Genomic DNA, 21,577 nt, shown 5'->3' with positions numbered 1-21,577 from the left:
TGAAACCCGATGCATTGTACAACTAAAAATAGTTTATCTGCCAATTCAAGAAATACGTGATTTGTGTATATTACTTTACAGACTCTACAAAATACATCAATTACGATGGTTTACTTTATTTGGTGGGAAGTTTGATAGGGTGACCCCATTATTGATTAGAGCTCATTGGCTGCCAAGTCAAGCCAGAGTCTGTTTTAAAGCTTGTACAATTATTTTTAAGATACTGCATGGTTTGGCACCATTGGCTAATGCTCTCATTGGTAATCTTTCCAAGATCTGATTGTATTAGGCGGTCAAGGGATGTTGTAGTTTTACACTTATTTTCTTTTAAGTTGATTAGATATACGAAAATTTTCCAGTCTTCTTTTTCTTTTGTGGGAGTTAAATTGTGGGATGATCTCCCTTCAACTGCTAGATATCTTAATAGATTTTCCTCATTTCAGAAATGTTTAAAAATATGGTAAGTTTGGGTGTTTACCTCCTAGTCGTAATAATGGTTTATTTGATTGCTTTTAATGTATTTTCCCAGATTTGCCTGGTCTCTTTTTATATGTAATCTGCATAGAATTGATAGGGCATTTGCGGACTACAAGTATTTTTTGTTAGATTAGATTAGACATACAATAAAGACTGAAGCCCCGTTTGCAGAAGCTTAAGGGGTAATGAGATGGGGTTGTTGGTTTTTCTTTTCTTTTCAGTGGGGTTGAGTTTTTGTTTTCTTAAAATTGTACTAAATTATGGAAGTTTCTAGGTTGTGTATTGAAAACTGCTGTTGCGACTTGTTCCATTTTGGGACATATTGCTGTTTATTTTCAGTTATATGACTTGCTGTATCTGATATTTTCTTGGTTTCAGTATTGTCTTTAACTGTTTAATAAAGACTTCTTTAAATTTAAATAAAGACTGAAAATACATGCTTAAAATATTATTGAGGGCTTTTTTTTCACAAAGCCATGCTAGCAATTCCCACTCAGCAAATGAGAGGAAGCCCATAGGAATTGAATGGTCTTCCTCTCATTTACCGCACCAGGAATCACTAGAGCGATTTAGTAAAAGAGGCCCTAAGTGATCTCTCAGAAGAAAAGAGAAAATGGCAAAAGTACATTTAATGAATAGCGTTAGCATACTTTAACGTTTTTATACATGCATTATTTTATTGCCGATCCCATTTTTAAAATGGAGCTAGTTACTAATAACATCTTTTAATGACCTTGGGGTTGATATGCAGCACGTAGCGGTAAGTGACTAGTAAGCCGCTTCTGGCCGTGGGCTGAACCAACCCTAGATATTCGATGGGCAGGTCATGCATGGCTCCCAACATTGAATTTCCAGGTATGACTGTCAACCCGGAAGTTAAGCAGGCACCGTCCAATATTCAGACTAGTGCCCGGTTAAGTTGCAGGTATTTTGCTGTCCTAACTTTATGTGGTTACTTAGATGGTTACTGGACTGAAAATCGTTGCTAAATGCCTAAGTTTCCATTCTGCCCTCCAAGGCTGCCCCAAACTAGCTGGGTTTGGCATAGGTGATTTGAGGGGATATTCAGTGACACTGTCCAGTTGTGCCACTGAATAGCCCTGCACAGGCCAGGAGCCTCTTTTGGCCATTTAAATTGCTCTGAATATCGACCCCATTTTGCTTATGTTTTGCGCATGGTAACGCAGTGTCATGCATAAGTAAATCTAGCAATAAATGTGACTTTGTAGCTAGCTAGTCTATTTATTTATTTTGGATAGGGACGTGATAGATATGTCTATTACATCCATAAGTTACTAACGTTGCCAGCAAGTTGCATTCTGTAAAAACATTGTTGGAAAGACACTTTTGTTGAGAATCCAAACTGTTATCATATTGCAGCTGAAATTTATGTGTATCTGAGTGTGACATAAACAACCTGATACACAATGCTTTGTGCTTATGCTACTGTTGTTTACTTAATCTAAAAAGGGCAAATTCGGAACAAAATATTCTCTATAAAGCAATGAAAAGGATACAGGAGTGCACAATACGTGGCAACAAAATACTTGCTCAGTAAACAATGAAAAATATATCTGTGTATAATTTTTATATGTTAAGTTTTAGGCAAAGAGGCATCATACATGGGTATAAGACAGGTTATTGGATTTCCTATAGCGCACAGCTATTCCAGATCTGGACTTCACCAGCTTGCATTTATCATCTGCCTCAAATGCCTTTTTAAAAATTTATATATAAAACATCAATTCTGCACAAAAAACTTAGAAAGCAAAACAGCGACCAATTTACATATCTGAATATGTGAATCACAGTGCTGTGGAAACTAAGTCCACACACCAGACGCCCACAAGCATTGAAATGGCATTTTGGTCTAAACGACCTGCTTCTGGGGTAGTCTTAAAAGAGTCGTTGTACAAGTCAAAAGATATGTTAGCAGCACGACACCATCCTGAAAGATGCTTTTTAGAATCAACAGTGTCATTGATTCTAAAAAAACAAAAACAAAACAACAAAAAAACAAGCCAATAGGAAGCAGGGAAAAAACAGCTGCTGTTCCACAGAAATTCCCCTATGAAACTTGGGCAGCACCCAAAAACTGCCCAGTTATCATTGATTGATTCACTTTATTAACTTAGCATTTTGCATTTTTCAAATTATTGAATCAGATTACAATATAAAAACACATACAGTTAAAGTAAAAGTCATTTTATTGTTGTTTGATTAAAATATGCATTGCTACCTAGTGACAGGCTTCTGTTTCTCTGAGAAAGCTGTTTCGTCCTAGTGATGCGAACCACATCAGAGATGCTTTTTTGGAGGTGTAACCTCTGCTCCGCTGGCTAAAGCATGAAGAACACTAAAAGCTATTCACAGTCCAGCTTACCTAGCAAATCTGCCATATGGAATTGTGCATCTTTCAGGCTATTCATAATTAGATGCTCACATAGCCCCTATCTTGGCTCAGGATCTGTGTGCTTCAAGGGAAGAGTGAAAAGTAAAGAAATCCCATAGGCAAAAAAGTAATCAATCAGGGGAACAACATAGACTTAAATCAATAAAGAAAAAAAACAACTTGATGAGTCATTCACAAATAACGAAAACGTAAAAGGAAATCCAATACACAGAACACAACCTCCAAGTGAATTAAACCTGGGCTTTTGTACAAAGGCTTAGCTCACCAAGCAGAAACTTATGCTTTCAATTGCACAGTGCTTATTCAGCATTCATTAAATACTTTTTTAAGGTACCAATGAATGGAATGTTATTTCCTATGTTAACATTTATTTGTAATATAGATTTCAAAATTTTCATTAAAATACAAAGCTTTTTCATTAGTAAAATATTTAAATATGTGTGTATCTGTATATACAGAGTATATATAACATATCTGCACACACACACATATGTGTAGGTGTTTGTTATATACAATATATGGTATATAAACACACTCACACATTCATCTAACGTAAAGTGTAAAGGGTCAATATTCAGACCGTGGGGTTTAGACTGGCTAACTCCCGTGGTTGGCGCTGAATCAGGATATTCAATGCCGGGCCATTTCCAGTGACCGGCATTGAATATTCGGTTTATTTTAGCCGGTTTAAAGATACCTGGCTAAGTCGATATTCAGACTTAGATGGTTATCTTTAAACTGGCCAAAGATATCCCACACTTTCACGTGGCCAAACACGGGCACTAAATCAGGTTTAAAAATCAGCGGATAGCTGGTTATATTGGCTGATATAACCAGCTATATACTAACTGCTAACCAGGGATATTCAGCGGGGGATAGCCAGGTATCCTGCGCTGAATATCGGTGGACAGCCAATTAAGCGCTATTTAACTGGTCAGCAGTAATTCTGGCAGGTTAAATAGCGCTGAACATCGAGGGTAAAAGTTTAAAATGGGCTTCTTTCTATAAAATAATTTTAATTAAAGCCTTTTTCCAGTCTTCAGGATTTGTTTGTACTATAGAATTCAGTTTTCAACAAAGCAACAGATCTCTTCCTATGAACACAGTGAAATCTATGTCCCTTTACTAAAAGGGCACCACTTTTCTTTTCTTTGTTATTCTGTGGCTAAAAAGCTTTTCTGCAAGGTCCTGTTTAGGGTCTGATGATATATTTTCATAATGAGATTAAATTTTCCCGAATTGTCCTATTCTAAGGAAAACAATTTGTCTGGATACACATTTGGCATGTGCAATTCCTTCTTCCAAATACAGTCAACTATTTTGTTTCTGACGTTCTTTGAGGGTCTCTTTTACCAAACCACTCTAGCAAATCCTGCACAGCAATGCCAACGAAGCCCATTAAAAGTGAATGGGCTTTGTCGGCATTGCTGCACAGGAAATCACTAGCGTGGTTTAGTAAAAGGGGTCTTGAGATAGTAGGTTCTATAGCAGGATGCCTAGGTTAAGATGATAAATAGGCACCAATTTATACCTATCCTATGTAGAAAAATAAGCACTTTTCTTATAGAATAGTTGCACAAGTGGCAGAAAATGTGCATACATTTAAGGGGAGATCACTTACACCAGCCCTATAGCTGGTATAAATACCCATGCCTAGTTGTTCAAGTTGATTGCACACATAATGTACTGCTCAAGAGAAGTCTGACTTTTTCCTGGCTTTTTCTTTTATTGTTGTAGTTCTTTTCCTTTCTATTATTGATATTATGGAATTGTAAACTGCTCTGATAGTTCTTCTCTTGAGCGGTATATTAAGTGTGTAATAAACTAGATGTTAACCTTCTATAACTACCCTAACCACTCTCTCTCCCTTCTTCTTTCTTCCCTTCCGAATCGCTACACACTACTAACTGTATCTGATATCCTGCAATGACAATGTTAACAAATCTATGTAAGCCACATTGAGCCTGCAAATAGGTGGGGGAATGTGGGATACAAATGCAATAAATAATAATAATAATATGTGAAAAATGTGGGATACAAGTGCAAGAAATAAATATGTAAATTAAAGGATACTGTAATCTTCACACATATTTGTGCGCTTCGCCCATGCTGCATCTAAACTCTATCCATGCACATGCCGTCCAGCAAAGTGCGTACCATTAAAACAAGTTGCATACTTTCCCACTAGTTGATATTCTATAATAGGTTATTTGCATGCACAAGAGGCCACTTATTCATGGAAATTACTAGAATACCATCATTTATGCATGTTTCTGCTGCCTAAAACTAGCCAGCATCATTTAACTTACATAAATGCCTCGTGGTATTTATTTATAAATGCATCCATATCAGTGCATGGTCTAATCTTTAGTTTGGATTACATTTCCTTTTGTACTTGTCCACATTAAGTTTCACTAGCCAATTAGTTACTCATCTTCTAGTTTTGTAAATTGCCTTGCAATTCTTTATATTCTGTTTGTAATCTAACCGATTTACCCACCTGTTTACAAAGCCACGCGGCAATGCCATGGGCCACAAAGCCCCACACACTCAGGACAATCAACAAACATCACCAGAAAATGGAGGTAGACCACTCAGGCGGGCTGCAAGGCCGATCCGGAACCCACTCATACAAAGTCCAAGAGTACGGGCCTCACGGCCGAACTGGAACCGAATCATACACTAGGGAAGGGAAAAGAACAATGAGGGGTCCCTGAAGGGACTGGAGCTCAAGCAACACGCACAGTGTCAGCCAGAGACAAAGGGAAGGGTGAAAGACAAAACTTGCGGATACAGCCTACGACCAGAGGGAGAGAATACAAACAAAGGTTACACCAGAACTCAGGTAGTGGAGGGCAAAGCCCACAGGGAAAAAGGAAAAGCCGGGGACAGAATGGGATACTATAGACACGGAATCTGCAAGAGCGAAGCTCCACAGGAATGGCTAAACAGGGAAAAACAAACTGAAGGAAAGGGCTGCTTTTAAATAAGGACAGGAAAGAAGCAGGCACACAATAGTACAGAAAGGGATACGGCAGACACCAGAGAAAGGCTGCCTAATAGAAGTAGGACTCACAGAAGGGAAATATCAAGCTCTGCACATAAAGGGTTAACACTGAGTAAAGGGAACTTAAACAAACAAAGAAGGATCGAGCTTACCACGGACAGAAGGCTGCCTAACAGAAGCAGGACTCACAGAAGGCAAATATCAAGTTCTGCACATAAAGGGTTAACACTGAGTAAAGGGAAACTTAAACAAAGTAGGAACGAGCTTACCACGGACAGAAAGGCTACCTAACAGAGGCAGGGAGAAATAAGGCAGAAGATAGACCCAGCTGTACTGCAAAGAAGCAATCAAGGACATGCTGGTTACAACCAGCACACACACACACACGGAGACCACAAACAAAAGGAGAGCAAACAAAACTCCTCCAAATACATACTGTGCCACAAGCACAGACAGAGTAAGAGAACCAGAGCTCAGCTGACAGGAATTAACGCTACAGCATCCACAGTAGGGAGAGGTAATTTTAAATAAGGTCTGACTTCTGACGTCTGCTGCTTCAGACGTAAGCTCAATCCCTGACAGGCCAATCAGAAGTGAGTCCCAGTCATTCCCCTGCCTGTCTCAGTAGAATCATAACAGGTGGACTACCCACAGAGCGCAATTTAAGTTGGCAGGGCCTTTTTCCATTTAAATCACTTTGAATATCGACTAGTCAATGTTTACACCTGCACTGATCCTTGCTTTTTAGGGGCAAAGACCTGACTGACTTCATGCTACTCACCATCCACAGGTAATGGAACCAGTTACTATACCCCTTAGTAAAGGCCTTTAACTCCTCTTGCTCACTTAATGCTCATGCACCACTTAAAGTCTGTTCTCTAAATGTTACCTAATAAAAGACGTTAATCAAGTGCATGAAGTAGATGTTTTAGTTTGATAACAGCACTTAACAAGCAATAATGGGCACTAATTGGCAATAATTAGAATTTATACGCACAACTTGCTAAGTATATTCTGTAACGCAGTGCGCCTAACTTCTAATAGGTGCAGACAAAAAGGGGCTTGGTTACGGGCGGGGAAATGGCAGTTTCATGGGTGTTCCAAAATGTACGCTCATAGTTATAGAATATTGTCCTCTGTGCCTAAATCTACACGCCGGGATTTAAGCCACGTTTTCAGGGGCACATAGTTTTAAGCACTGGGGTATTGACTAAACGCATTCTGTATACCACGCCTAAATCTAGGTGGCACTTATAGAATATGTTTAGTTGGAAATATTTTCCGCATGGAATTTTTAGGCACCAAGTCCCTTGACATCATCCACTTCAGAACTGTAAAGTAGTACAGCCCTTTTTTGTTCAAGCAAACATTCCAACATAAAATGTTGAATTATCTAGTCATCACATCAGTTAGCAGCTGATGCTGAGGCAGACACGATTCAAGCTGAATGGCTTGTAGATGAGATGTAGTACTGGAAGAATGTTTTAAATGTCCATTCAGTTTTCTGGATGTGTGAATTAATGACATGATAGAAGGCTGTGAGAATAAGGAATCATGAATATATATGAGCAAAAAACTGAATCCACAGACCCCTGCATCTTTCAGAGCTTTAGTTATGTTGGCTCTATTGTCTCAAAAGACAATATGGACTTAGCTTTTCTCAATGTTCCACTTTGTGAGCATTTCCAACAGAACTTTGGCTAGAAGAGCTCCAGTGTGACTACCATGAAAATACTCACAATGCAAGACAGCAAACTGTTGCTGAAAATCATTGCTAATCCAGTGATCAGTAAGATGCCCATCAATCAGTTGTGAGAGATATTTTATTTGCCTTATAAAAACCTGTTGAACATTACCTTTGATCATTTCATGCAGTGACAGGATGGCCTTTTCTGAAAAATTCTTCCTTGATGGCAATTTATATTTAGGGGCCCCTCTACAAAGCTGCGTAGGCATGTACGCACATCCTACGCACGTCAATTTTGAACTACCACCTGGCTACCATGTGGCCCGGGTGGTAATTTCATTTTTTACACACGTCCACTAAGCGTGCTGGAAATTTTCCGGCGACTGGTGCTAACTGGGCAGTAATCGGCATTGTACGCGCGTAGATCATTACTGCCCGGTTAACACATGAGACCTTACCGCAAGGTCAATGGGTAGCGGTAAGGTCTCAGGCCCAAAATGGATGCGTGCCAATTTTTATTTTGCCACACTTCCATTTGTGGCCAGGTGCGCTAAAAAATGGGCCTGCGCACATCCAATACACGCGTCTACACCAGCACAGGTCATTTTTCAGTGCACCTTAGTAAAAGGACCTCTTAGGTTCTAAAGCTGCTACCAACTTCTGGAAGCCAATTTCCTCATCAATAGAGAAAAGCTAGACATCTACAGAAGACACAAAACAGCTATCATTTCACTGATAGCTTTGTGAATCTTTTGAGCCTATGGACTATCTATCATCCATTGTTTTTTGTTTAAAATCAAATCTCTTTTTTTAAAAATGTCCATGAAGTCTTTATTCAAATATCGAAGCAACAGCTCAAAATACATCAGTACAGGGGGACAGAAATGGAGACCTTTAAAGAGGCCCGCTCCATAAGAGTCCAATCATCCTCACTAACATCCACCCTAAGCTCATCCTGCCACCGAAGGCAATGTGCACAAATAGCCTGACCAGAAATCTTGAAATTTATATAGACAAGAAATCAGGCCTTTTGTACCCCTTGAGTCTTTACAAAAATCTTCCAAAAATGAGTTCTCTCTAAGTACCTGAGTCTTGATAGACGGAGAAGATAAGAAGTGTTTCAGTTGAGTGTAAGCGTACATCTCATGGGGCAAAATTGAAAACTCATCTACTAGAGTGTCAAAAAATTTGAAAGTATCGTCCTCATATAACTGACTCCATGTTGTGAGACCAACTGAAGCCCAACGGACAAAGGGCCCAGGGCCAAGGCCCGGAGGGAACAACGGGTTTGACGCAATAGGTGACAAACGTGACACTACCAGGTCAGGCCATCCCAATAATAAAAAGTGTTTAACACCGAGGAATAGATGTCTAGGAATATGCTGCAATATTTTCTTAGAATCCATATAAGCGCACGAAGAGGGGAGGGTCCCACAGCCACCTGCTCTAATTTAACTCAAAGTTTGTGAGGAGAAGCCTGGTACTACTCTAAGGCCGCTTGAGTTTGAGCTGCCCGATAATACCAAAGAACATTGGGTACTCCCAGCCCCCGCTTCTTTGGATCTCGATAAAGAAGAGAACGAGGCAAATGAGGACGCTTAAAATCAAATCTCTTATACTTTGTTGTTTTTCATTTTTCCTGACTGGACTTTCGATTTCCATAGTGTCGTGCTTCACCAACATAAATTTAAATTCCTCAGGATGTTCGTGCTTTAAGTGGTTGTTTAAAGCAGAGGTTGCAAAATTTTTAGACTGATCGACGCCTCATGAAATCGTTGCTCTGCACATGCTGCAGATCACTTTGCTTAGATCTTCATCCATAATCATAAAGTATTTCATACCGGACTTTTTTTTATCCATTGCAGTATAAATTAGTTTAGCAATCGCTGCCAGATCTCCGGTCAACAAAGGAACAGGAAGTACAAATCCTCCATCTTCAATAATTTGAATATTACAAAATTCATAATTGCCCTTATGATTGATGTGCTCCACATTTCACGGCATTTTGAAATGACCCTATGTGCTAAGCTTTTGCTGCCTGGAGAGAGGGAGAGAGAGAATTTAGATTTAGCTCACGTCTTTTCAGCAGTAGCTCAAGGTGCATTTGTATAGTAGTGCTTTAACTTCTGTTCAAATGGAAAAGCAGTAGTCAGTGGCGTAGCCAAGGCCCACCCACTTTGGGCTCAGACCCACCCAGTAGCACCATACCTTTGATGTGGCTGGCAGGGATCCCCAAGCCTCACTAGCCGAAAATTCCTAACAACTGTCCCTCCTGCATACCTTGTAAATAGCAGATCTTCGCCTGCAGCAAGCAGCGACTGATACGTACTGCTTGCACCAGCCCAACAGCCTTCCCTCTGATGTATTCCCGCCTATGCGGAAACAGGAATTTGCATCAGAGGGAAGGCTGTGGGGCAAACATGAACAGCGTGTATTAGTTGCTACTTGCTGGTGAAAATCTGAGGGGGGATGTTTGAGAGACCATATGGCATGCAGGCAAGAGAGGGAGAGTCCAAATCACTTATGGGACGGGGTGGGGTTCTTTTGTCCACCCATCTTGGGCCCAGGCCCACCTAAAATTAGGTATCGGGCTACGCCCCTGGCAGTAGTATTTTAAAAACAATAGAACCATTAGAATTGAAGCCAAACGCTTGCATGACAGAATGCAGATGTCACTGCACCTCGCAAACCCCTGCCCACCCTCCCAAATAGATGTTGTTCCCTGATTCCCCTTTAGTTCCTTCCCCTCACCTGCTCAACTGCAGTCATGCTGCACACTATTTATTAACATTAAAACTGCTGCACTGGCTCTCATTGTCTGCTGTCCCCGAACTCACTGTTTAAAGCTGCTCCAGCCCCAAACATCATTTCAGCTGGCAGGGGTTAGGGCTTACCAAGCTGCACTTTCCCAGTCCCAGCTGTCTTAATTCCTGTGCCCAATCAGACAGTGGGACTACTGCTGATATCACTGGGAGGGCTCAACTCCTGTGCCCAATTAGACAACAGGACTGCTGCTGACATCACTGCGGGGGCTGGATCTGCTGCCTGCAGTGCTTCTAGTCCCTGGGGGTGGGTTTTCCCCAACTGTCACTGATTCTGTCAGGCTTTTTTCAACAAAAGGCCTGGCCAGAACAGGCAATCCTCGTTAGCTGTGGTTGAGCAGGTGAGTGGGGAGGAACTAAAAGTGGTTTTGCAAGGTGCAGCGGGAGGGACAATGCGCATAGTACAGCCCCGGATTATTTGTCTTCGAATTTATTCGGCCAATTACGAATCATGTATTTAGGGCACAATTCAGGGCCAAATTGGTTTGAATACAAATATTCAGTACAGTTCTGTTCCATACTTGTCACAAGTCACTCCAGAAATGTAGTCATATATCTTTAGTAATCGTTTTGGCCAGTGCGTTTTTCCTAGCAAAAAAGGTGCCAGTACTCAAATGCTAGGCCACCCTTCAGGAGTGGAGTGATCATTGAGGGACCCACCCCATAATAGCCAGGCCCCCTAAAACCAGTCACAGAATCTATGACGAGGCAGAATTGATATGTAGAGCCTGAGCTCTTTTATTAAAACTTGGGGGTCCATGGGTCAATTTTAGCAGACAATGGAAAAGGTGCCGGTACTCAGTACCCCCAGGTACCCCTCAAAAAAAGCTCTGGTTTTGGCCATCTAGGTGAGGGTCTGGCAGTGATTTTTGCCATCAGGTTACTCCTTACACCTTGTGTACACCCTCTAATTGAATGGCTATCATTTTGAGTCTTGGTTTCCTAAACAATTGATTTTGTATTACTCTGTCATTCTCTTCCCTCTCTATTACTTATGATTATTTATGATATTTTTACCCTACATTAGCCCATAAGTGACTCCAGTTCAATGTGGCTTACATAACAATTAAATGAATGTTACATGGAGGGGAATAATTGAACGGCGCCGGCGAAATAGATTGCCGGCAATCTATTTTGGCACCGCCGCAAACAACTGGCAGAACCGTATTATTGAAAAAGATGGCCGGCCATCTTTTCTTTCGATAATACGGTTTGGCCCGGCCAAATGCCAGAGTTTGCCGGGTTTGAGATGGCCAGTTTTGTTTTTCAGCAATAATGGAAAAAAAATGCCGGCGATCTCAAACCCGGCGAAATCCAAGGCATTTGGTCATGGAAGGAGCCAGCATTTGTAGTGCACTGGTCCCCCTGACATGCCAGGACACCAACCGGGCACCCTAGGGGGCACTTCTAAAAATTAAAAAAATATATACAAATACCTCCCAGGTGCATAGCTCCCTTACCTTGGGTGCTGAGCCCCCCCAAATCCCCCCAAAACCCACTCCCCACAACTCTACACCACTACCATAGTCCTTATGGGTGAAGGGGGGCACCTACATGTGGGTAGAGTGGGTTTTGGGGGGGGGGGGGTTGGAGGGCTGAACACTTAGCACCACAAGTGTAACAGGTAGGGGGGGTGGGCCTGGGTCCGCCTGCCTGAAGTCCATTGCAACCAACAAAAAATGGCCCAGGGACCTGCATACTGCTGTCAGAGAGCTGGGTATGACATTTGAGGCTGGCATACAGGCTGGCAAAAAAGGTTTTTATTTTTATTTTTTTAGTGTGGGAGGGGGTTGGTGACCACTGGGGGAGTACGGGGAGGTCATCCCCCATTCCATCTGGTGGTCATCTGGTCAGTTGGGGCACCTTTTTGAGGCTTGGTTGTGAAAATAAAAGGACCAAGTAAACCCGGCAAAATACTGATTAACGCTGCTTTTTTTTCCATTATCCGCGGAAGCCGGCCATCTGGTAGCAACGCCCATGTCCGTCCATGTGCCGCCTTCGCTATGCTGCCGACACGCCCCCTTGAACTTTCGCTGGCTCGGTGACGGGAAAGCGGCGATGGTGTCAAAAAAGCTGATTTCGATTATACTGATTTTGCCGCTTTTGAGAGATCGCCGGCCATCTCCCGATTTATGTCGGAAGATGGCCGGCGATCACTTTCAAAAATAAGCCCAATGGTTATTCAACTCTTGTTCACGCAGTCCCTTGCGCCTACTCAGTCTGCTCTCCACTGCCCCTAAAGTCACAACCTGGCTATGTTTCTGCTCTATGTGTATAGCCACCTGTTAAACTCACAGTATGTATGATGTGTGCATGTTTAGGGTGTCTTTTACTAAGCTGCAGTAGCATTTTTAGCTCACAGTAGAAATCAAAGCCAAGATGCCACTATATTCCTATAGGCGTCTCAGTGTTTATCACCTGCTGATTTCTACTGCGAGCTAAAAACACTACTATGGCTTAGTAAAAAAAAACCCTTAGAGAGTAGTGATTAGGTGAAATTTTGGCATTTATGTGTCCATAATAAGCATGTAACTGCTAGCACATACTTTATAAAGTTATCCTCTAATTCAGGCTTGTCCAAGATTATTCCTCAAGGGCTGAAAACAGACCAGGTTGCCAGGGTATCCCTAATGAATATGGATTGGAAAGATTTGCTTACCTACTACATTCATTGTATTGAGATCTTTCTCATGCGTATTTATAAGGGATATCCTGAAAACTTGATCTGCTTACAGCCCTCGAGGACTGAACTGGGACAGATCTGCTCTAATTTATTAAAAGACATCAGTGAATGAGGTCCATATAATAAATCACAAGGAAGATGAACAATGTTTATCATTCAGTTTACATAGGCAAATGTTTATTTATGTTTTAATGTATGTATCTCATGAACCATTGTATGTTTGTTTTTTTCTTAGTGTCATTTAACCTACCTTGGCGTATATAATAGATAATTCTACTACAAGTATGTGAGTTTAATTCTGTCTTTATCATCTTCTTATAGTTTTTCACATTCCAATGAGTGGCATCTGTAGAGTAAACTTCCAACTTTGGAAAATGTTTTAAGATGAAAATTTGCCAAATAATGCCTTATCTGCTGTATGGGAATAAGATTGTATTTACAGTATGCATTTTGATTGTCATTTTCAATTTCCTCTAGTATACTCTGGCAAAAAGGTGTGTGTCAGACTGAGATAATTTTATATCTTGCATACACCAGTAATCCTAAAACATTATATTTGGTGGTTTAGGGCACTTATCTTACAATAAGAATAAAAATTGCAGTTTTTTTTTACCTTTTTCATCTTCACTGTATTTTTTGTTTAATGCTTAAATTACTTTTTGATTATGAGGGGCATTTTAGATATGTCGTCTAAATCTTATTTTGAGACATTTTTCTCTTTTGAATTATATAGCACTGGACTAAAAACTGTGGAAAAATACAGTGCAGGAGCATCCATATATAAATTTATCGATATAGGTCTATTTACTAAGGCACATTAGGCATTCAATACATTTTGTAATGTAGGGTAACAGCACGGTGTCATGTTAACTGTTAGCACATGCTGTCACATTAAACACCTGTAGTAGGATGACATAAATTACCTTCCTTGCAATAACAGGAGGAACATTCTGGGTCCATGCTCCATAGCAGAACCAGTATAATCTGGAGAAGCCCAAGGAGTGCCTTGGACATTGGAGGGAAGTATAATGCCATGGTGTAGGTAGGTGCCTAAGTTCTTCTGTTTCTTCCCACAGGGGAAAATCCAAAGTGAAGATGTAGTGGGGTGAGTTTCCTGTCCTGGCCCATTAGGACCCTGATTCTCTAATTCAGAGGCTAAGGAAAGCAGTATTGAGTGAGAAGGTCTTGTAAGTCTGAGCCACAGCATGCCTGAAGATGGAGATGGAAGGGGTCATCGGGGAAGGGCCCATCTCCAAGGGGAGTAAGGAGAATAAAGCTGCTGCCAGTTCTACATCCAACATGGGGAGAAGGATTGGAACCAGAAGTGGTGAGAGTACCTAAGTGATAGGAAGTTGGGGCAAGCTTCGGGTGTATCTGGCATGCTAAGTTTATCATTTATCGTTTATTCAAATTTCCTAGACTACCTTTTCTGATGCAGAGGACTAAATGGTCTACAATCTAAAAGATATAAAATATAAAAAAAAGAAACAAAGAGAATACCATGTAGGACCAGATTCTATATATGGCGGTGAAAAAAATGCATTTAGCACTATTCTATAAACCTCGCTTGAAGTTAGGCACGGTTTTAAAATGTATGTACTGCCCTTCCTGCGACTAAAATTTAGGCACAACCATTTACACCAACTAAAACCTGGTTTAAATGCCTGTTTTTTGGTTATTCGGAGAAAAATATCGGGGAGTCCCGTTTTTTCCAGACACCTTACATATCATTCATTCATTATTGCTGAAAATGATGCAAAGAAAGGTGATGACTGTTGGCTGGGGAAGAGTAGACTTGCAACATTTCCTGTTGGGCTGGTGGCAGCAGAGAGCATTGTGGGTAACAGTGAAGCAGAAAGGATTAGTTATGTGGATTTCAAGTACTTGATTCCCTGCTCTGCTCGCCCCAGCCCACAGGCACCCATGATTGTTAAGAAAAAAAGAAAGAAACATAAGAATAGCCATAATGGGTCAGGCCAATAGTCCATCTAGCCCAATATTCTGTTTTCCAATAGTGGCCAATCCAGGTCACAAGTACCAACATTCCATGCTACCAATCCAAGGGCAAACAGTGGCTTCCCTATGTCTGTCTCAACAGCAGACTATGGACTTTTCCTCCAGGAACTTGTCCAAACCTTTTATAAACCCAGACACGTTAACCGCTGTTACCACTTCCTTCAGCAACGAGTTTCAGATGGGATTTGATATACCAAAAGCAAAGGCTTGCTGTTTTCTGTCATATTTTTGGTGATACACCTCTCAGCTCTTGGTGACACACTGGTTACATAAGTACATAAGTATTGCCATATTGGGAATGACCAAAGGTCCATGAAGCCCAGTATCCTGTTTCCAACCTGGCAAGATCACAAAAAAGTACAAAACATTCTATACTGCTTATCCCAGAAATAGTGGATGTTCCCCAAGTCCATTTAATAATGGTCTATAGACTTTTTCTTTAGGAAGCCGTCCAAACCTTTTTTAAACTCCGCTAAACTAACCGCCTTTCCCACATTCTCTGGCAACGAATTCCAGAGTTTAATTACACGTTGAGTGAAGAAAAATATTCTCTGATTCGTTTAAAATTTACTACATTGTAGCTTCATCGCATGCCCCCTAGTCCTAGTATTTTTGGAAAGCGTAACCAGACGCTCCACATCTATCCGTTCAACTCCACTCATTATTTTATAGACCTCTATCATATCGCCCCTCAGCTGCCTTTACTCCAAGCTGAAGAGCCCTAGCCACTTTAGCCTTTCCTCATAGGGAAGTCGTCCCATCCCCTTTATCATTTTCGTCGCCCTTCTCTGCACCTTTTCTAAGTCCACTATATCTTTTTTGAGATGCGGCGACCAGAATTGAACACAATATTTGAGGTGCGGTCGTACCATGGAGCAATACAAAGGCATTATAACATCCTCATTTTTGTTTTCCATTCCTTTCGTAATAATACCTAACATTCTATTTGCTTTCTTGGGCACAGCAGCACACTGAGCAGAAGGTTTCAACGTATCATTAATGATGAAACCTAGATCCCTTTCTTGGTCGGTTACTCCTAACGTGGAACCTTGCATGACGTAGCTATAATTCGGGTTCCTCTTTCCCACATGCATCACTTTGCACTTGCTCACATTAAACGTCATCTGTCATTTAGATGCCCAGTCTCCCAGTGTCGTAAGGTCCTCTTGTAATTTAATCACAATCCTCCCGCGATTTAACAACTTTGAATAACTTTGTGTCATCAGCAGATTTAATTACCTCACTAGTTACTCCCATCTCTAGGTCATTTATAAATATGTTAAAAAACAGCGGTCCCAGTACAGACCCCTGGGGAACCCCACTAACTACCTTTCTCCATTGAGAATACTGACCACTCCATGGAGTGGAGGAGTGGCCTAGTGGTTAGGGTGGTCGACTTTGGTCCTGAGGAACTGAGTTTGATTCCTGGCACAGGCAGCTCCTTGTGACTCTGGGCAAGTCACTTAACCCTCCATTGCCCACCACATTGAGCCTGCCATGATTGGGAAAGCACAGGATACAAATGTAACAAAAAAAAAATAATACTCTCTGTTTTCTTTTAACCAGTTTTTAATCCACAAAAGAACACTACCTCCTATCCCATGACGCTCCAATTTCCTCTGGAGTCTTTCATGAGGTACTTTGTCAAACGCCTTCTGAAAATCCAGATACACTAATATCAACCGGCTCACCTTTATCCACATGTTTGTTCACCCCTTCAAAGAAATGTAGTAGATTGGTGAGGTAAGATTTCCGTTCACTAAATCCATGTTGGCTTTGTCTCATTAATCCATGCTTTTGAATTTGCTCTGTAATTTTGTTCTTTATAATAGTCTCTACCGTTTTGCCTGGCATCAACGTCAGACTCACCGGTCTATAATTTCCTGGATCTCTTCTGGAACCTTTTCAAAAAATCGATGTTACACCCTCCAATCTGGTTTATTGCCTTCATATCTCTGTTACTGATTTGTAGTCCCATGTTTCTTGAGGATCTCTGTGTGTTTTATGTATGTGACCAAGACACAGTATTTTGTTAGTATGCAATTTCTGTGTAGAGATCTTATAGCAGTCCAATTTTTTATTTTCTCACTAGGTAATATATTGGTGTTTTATTGCCTGATGTAATATTTAAAATGCTGCCTTTTCACAGATAAGGTTGTTGCTTTTTGAGTGCTTGGAGTTAGTGCTGTTATAGTATGGTAAGTTTTTGTACAAGCTTGTTCATTGTTTTTTTGCATTGGAGGGACTGTGTTGCATTTACTGAGCAGTGACATCAAAACTTGAATATAATTTTAGTTTGTCATAGCATCAGACAGGAGTTTAGAACATTTTACAAGATTTGATGTGTGTTGAGTCTTTATAGCAGACTGCTGTCTGAATATGTTTAAATTATAAGACACTGCTTCTTGAGGGATCGTTAAATATAGTGGAATTGTGTGTGGTCTGGAACAGCATTTTAGAAAGGATGTCCAACTCTTAAAAAGTAATTTAAAAAAAAGTATGAGTGTCAAATAATGTCCTTATCTTCAATAACAAGCATTAAAAATATTAATTTTTAATGTGCTCATAAATTCTCAGACAGACTGTCACAAACCGAAGTCGTGCTGTGTCTTTAGGCAGCTAATCATCACACATTATACTGTGTTTTTTATGCCTTAACCTGCAAATTTAAAACCAAGTAGTGCATAAATAAATTGCTTAACTTTAAGCCATGGTACTTGGGTCCTAAGAACACAAAAAGAGGCACTTAGGGAGGACAAGGCCATAGCAGAGAAACTGAATGAATTCTTTGCTTCTGTCTTTACGGAAGAAGATATAAGAGATCTGCCTGTACAGGAAATGGTTTACAAGGGTGTTGATGTGAAGGAACTGAAAGAAACCTCAGTGAACCTGGAAGATGTACTGAACCAAACTGACAAATTAAAGAGTAGTAAATCACCTGGACCAGATGGCATACATCCAAGGGTACTCAAAGAACTCAAGCATGAAATTTTTGATCTGCTGTTAGTAATATGTAACCTGTCGTTAAAATCTTCCATAGTACCTGAAGATTGAAGGGTGGCCAGTGTGACACCGATTTTTAAAAAGGATTCTAGGGGTGATCTGGGAAATTATAGACTGGTAAGCTGATGTCGGTGCCGGGCAAAATAGTGGAAACTATTATAAAGACTAAAATTACAGAACACGTAGACAAACATTATTTAATTAGACAAAGTCAGCATGGGTTCAGCCGAGGGAAGTCTTGCCTAACCAATTTGCTTCATTTCTGGTTGATGTAGTGTATCTAGATTTTCAGAAAGCTTTTCATAAAGTTACTTCTGAGAAAATGAAAGAGTCATGGGATGAGAGGCAAGGTTCTGGTGTGGATTAGGAATTGGTTATTGGACAGAAAACAGAGGGTAGGGTTAAATGGTCATTTCTCTCAATGGAAGAGGGTGAACAGTGGAGTGCCGTAGGGATCTGTACTGGGACCAGTACTATTTAACATATTTATAAATGATATGGAAATCAGAACGACAAGTGAGATGATCAAATTTCCAGATGATACAAAACTATTCAAGCTTCTTAAAACACATGCGGACTATGAAATATTGCAGGAAGACCTTAGGAAATTGGAAGACTGGGCATCTAAATGGCAGATAAAATGGACAAATGCAAGGTGATGCACATTGGAAAGAATAATCCAAATCATAGTTACCTGATGCTAGGGTCCACCTTGGAGATCAGTGCTCAAGAAAAAATCAGGGTGGTGTTGTAGATAATATGCTGAAATCTTCTGCTCAGTGTGCGGCAGCAGCCAATAAAGGAAACAGGATGCTAGGAATTAAGAAAGGGATGGTGAATAAGACCGAAGATACTATAATGTCCACACCTTGAGTATTGCGTTCAGTTCTGGTCGCCATATCTCAAAAAAGATATAGCAGAATTAGAAAAGGTTCAAAGAAGAGCGACCAAAATGATAAAGGGGATGGAACTTCTCTCATATGAGGAAAGGCTAAAGAGATTAGGGCTCTTCAGCTTGGAAAAGAGACGAATGAATCGGCAGCGCAGCGCCAGCATGCAGCGTCTCGTGTCTGTGTAAGAAGCAGATCGCCTTGGGCCTTCCCTCATTGTGTCCCACCCTCCTCTGATGTAACTTCCTATTTCCGTGAGGGCGGAACACAGGGAAGGCCCAAGGCAATCTGCTTCTTTTCCAGACGTGCTGCCGATTCAAAGATTAGATTTTTAAAATGCAGGGCACCGGGTGGCAAAAACGAGAAAGGAACTAGCGAGGGAGCTGACGATGGGCAGGTGGAAACTGGGGACTGTGGAGGAGAGGCAACAGTGGTGCCGGCAGCCTGAATAGAAGGATGAGTTGGTAGCAGCGGAAGCAGAGCACCCCCTTTTTATTTACACCCAGGCAGACCACCCCCATTGCCCCGCCCTTGGTATGCCACACCTAAGTAAAAGGAGCCCTAAGCCTTAAGCACTGCTAATTTCTGCTCCTCAGATTGAAAAATTACAATTAAGCATAGCTCTTTTATCAATTAAATCGTGAGATGACTAGAAATTTAGATACATCCAAACCATCCATTTGTGCACCTGCATCATTTACTACTCTTAACACCCCAGGGTAAACAGAAACCATGTATCATTCCCATAGACTTAGGGTTTGAAAACTGTAATATGTCTTTCAAGTACATTTTCATTAGTACCATGGATGCAAGATAGTGAGTTCACAGGAAAATTCAAAATATGTAAATTTCATGCCCTAGATTCATTCTCTAAATTCTCCAACTTCATATGAATCATTAAACTATCTTTCTCAGCTGTAGCTGTTACATTTTGCATTGAAGACAATTGAGACGCCACAGATCCCACATGCTGTTCCAAAGAAATTGCTTTCTTCTTCTTTGCCATCTTCTCAAAGAAAACCTCAAGAAATTTGCAGAATTGTGATAAAGTACCTGATGTCACAGCTAGCAGAACATCTTTAAATCTTACTTAACTATCAGAAAACAGAGTTATGACTCAGAGAAGGGCTCTTTACTGAAGTAGGCAAGACAATATCCCCAGACTTAAGAACAACACCAGAGGACTTGGAAGGTAAAACCCCACGTGAGATGCCATCACTAGGGGAATTAAGGGCCATCTCACTTGCGGACCCTTTCCCTTCCAAATCATAAATAAGTTGAGGAGGTGGGGTTCACTCACCCAACATGAGAAACCTTGGTGGAAGGTAAGGCATTCACTTGAGCCCTTTCTTATTACAGAGCACACATGTTGATCCATAGGTCCTTATATAGTCCCTCTTTGAGCTTCTAGAGCAGATAGTTTCTCCTTCAAAGAAGAAAAAAAACTAGAATCTCACATTCCATCCTCTTTAGAAGTTGTGAAGGGAGTCCATAGGGACAGAATCTGCCCCTTTAGTCACACCCTTTTGGGCACATACTGTGGCCATGTTCTCGTGGCCGTATACCACAGAAGAAATCTTTCTTATCAAGCATTGGGTCTCAATTTTCCAAGTGACTGAGTCAACCACAGCAGTACCTACACTCAGCATCAGCAGCGCAGTTCAAGATGGTAAGAGCTTCCCAAATCCTCTGTGGAAGAGCTCTTCCTTATGATACAGCTGGGTCCTCAATCTCCCAAGTGACCCTGTCTTCCATGGCAGTGCTTGCAATCAACATCAATGGCACAATTTGCGATGGTAAGTTTTTTCAAACTCGTGGAAGGGACTCTTCCTTAAGAGATGGTCAGATTTTTGATCTCCCAGTTAGGCCAATCGTCCACAGCAGTGCCTGCACTCAGTGTCAGTGGCACAAATCAAGATGGTAAGAGCTTCCCTGATTTTTTCGTTCTTAATTGTGAGGGTTTCAGGGACAGAAAAATACCTACTGTACCTGAATGTAAACTGCTTTAATAGCCTTTGGACTTGCAGGTGGTTTATAAGAAATGAATTGTTTAAAAATTCATATGAGCGTCCATAGGATCTGAACTTGTCACAAAGCCCAGTATCCCTTACCATTTTCACATTCAGGGGGGATGGGAGGGAGAGCAACCACTGAGAGATTAAGGGTTGACTTCCCTTGATTTCTCCAGTGGAGAGCTGCTCAATCAGAGCATCTTTCTGTAACCTAGATATGCTGAGTACATACCAACACCCATCTTTTTGGAAATAGATGTCCCTTCTTCTCAAATTGCAGTTGGAAGTCTATATTTTGGCCCCTCCTTTGTCTTGCCCAAAACACACTCAGACCCCACCCCTTTGCCATAATGACATATTGCAGTTTTGGACATCTTTATCCCAGCTTTATAAAATAAGGATGTGGACATCCTTGCAATATGGATGTCTATTTCACAAATTGAGCCTTAATGTTGCTAAGTGCGTGAAATAATTGAGTTAAAAATATGTAATATGTCACCCATGATAATGCCACCACCATTCCAGTTTATTCCCTGAAGGTGTAACCGGACTAATCAGCAAGTAAAT

The 21,577-nt window shown here is 40.9% G+C and overlaps 1 protein-coding gene across 1 annotated transcript in view; it reads left to right on the top strand.

Moving 5' to 3' along the window:
- Positions 1–21,577, top strand: part of GABBR2 (gamma-aminobutyric acid type B receptor subunit 2) — a 1,273,589-nt gene that overhangs the window by 354,592 nt on the left and 897,420 nt on the right. The gene's annotated exons all lie outside the window — the stretch shown is intronic.

This window comes from Microcaecilia unicolor, chromosome 1 (assembly GCF_901765095.1).
Source record: "Microcaecilia unicolor chromosome 1, aMicUni1.1, whole genome shotgun sequence".
Taxonomy (NCBI): domain Eukaryota; kingdom Metazoa; phylum Chordata; class Amphibia; order Gymnophiona; family Siphonopidae; genus Microcaecilia; species Microcaecilia unicolor.
Note: the sequence above shows the minus strand (reverse complement) of the source record. Positions and strands in the feature narration are given on the sequence as shown.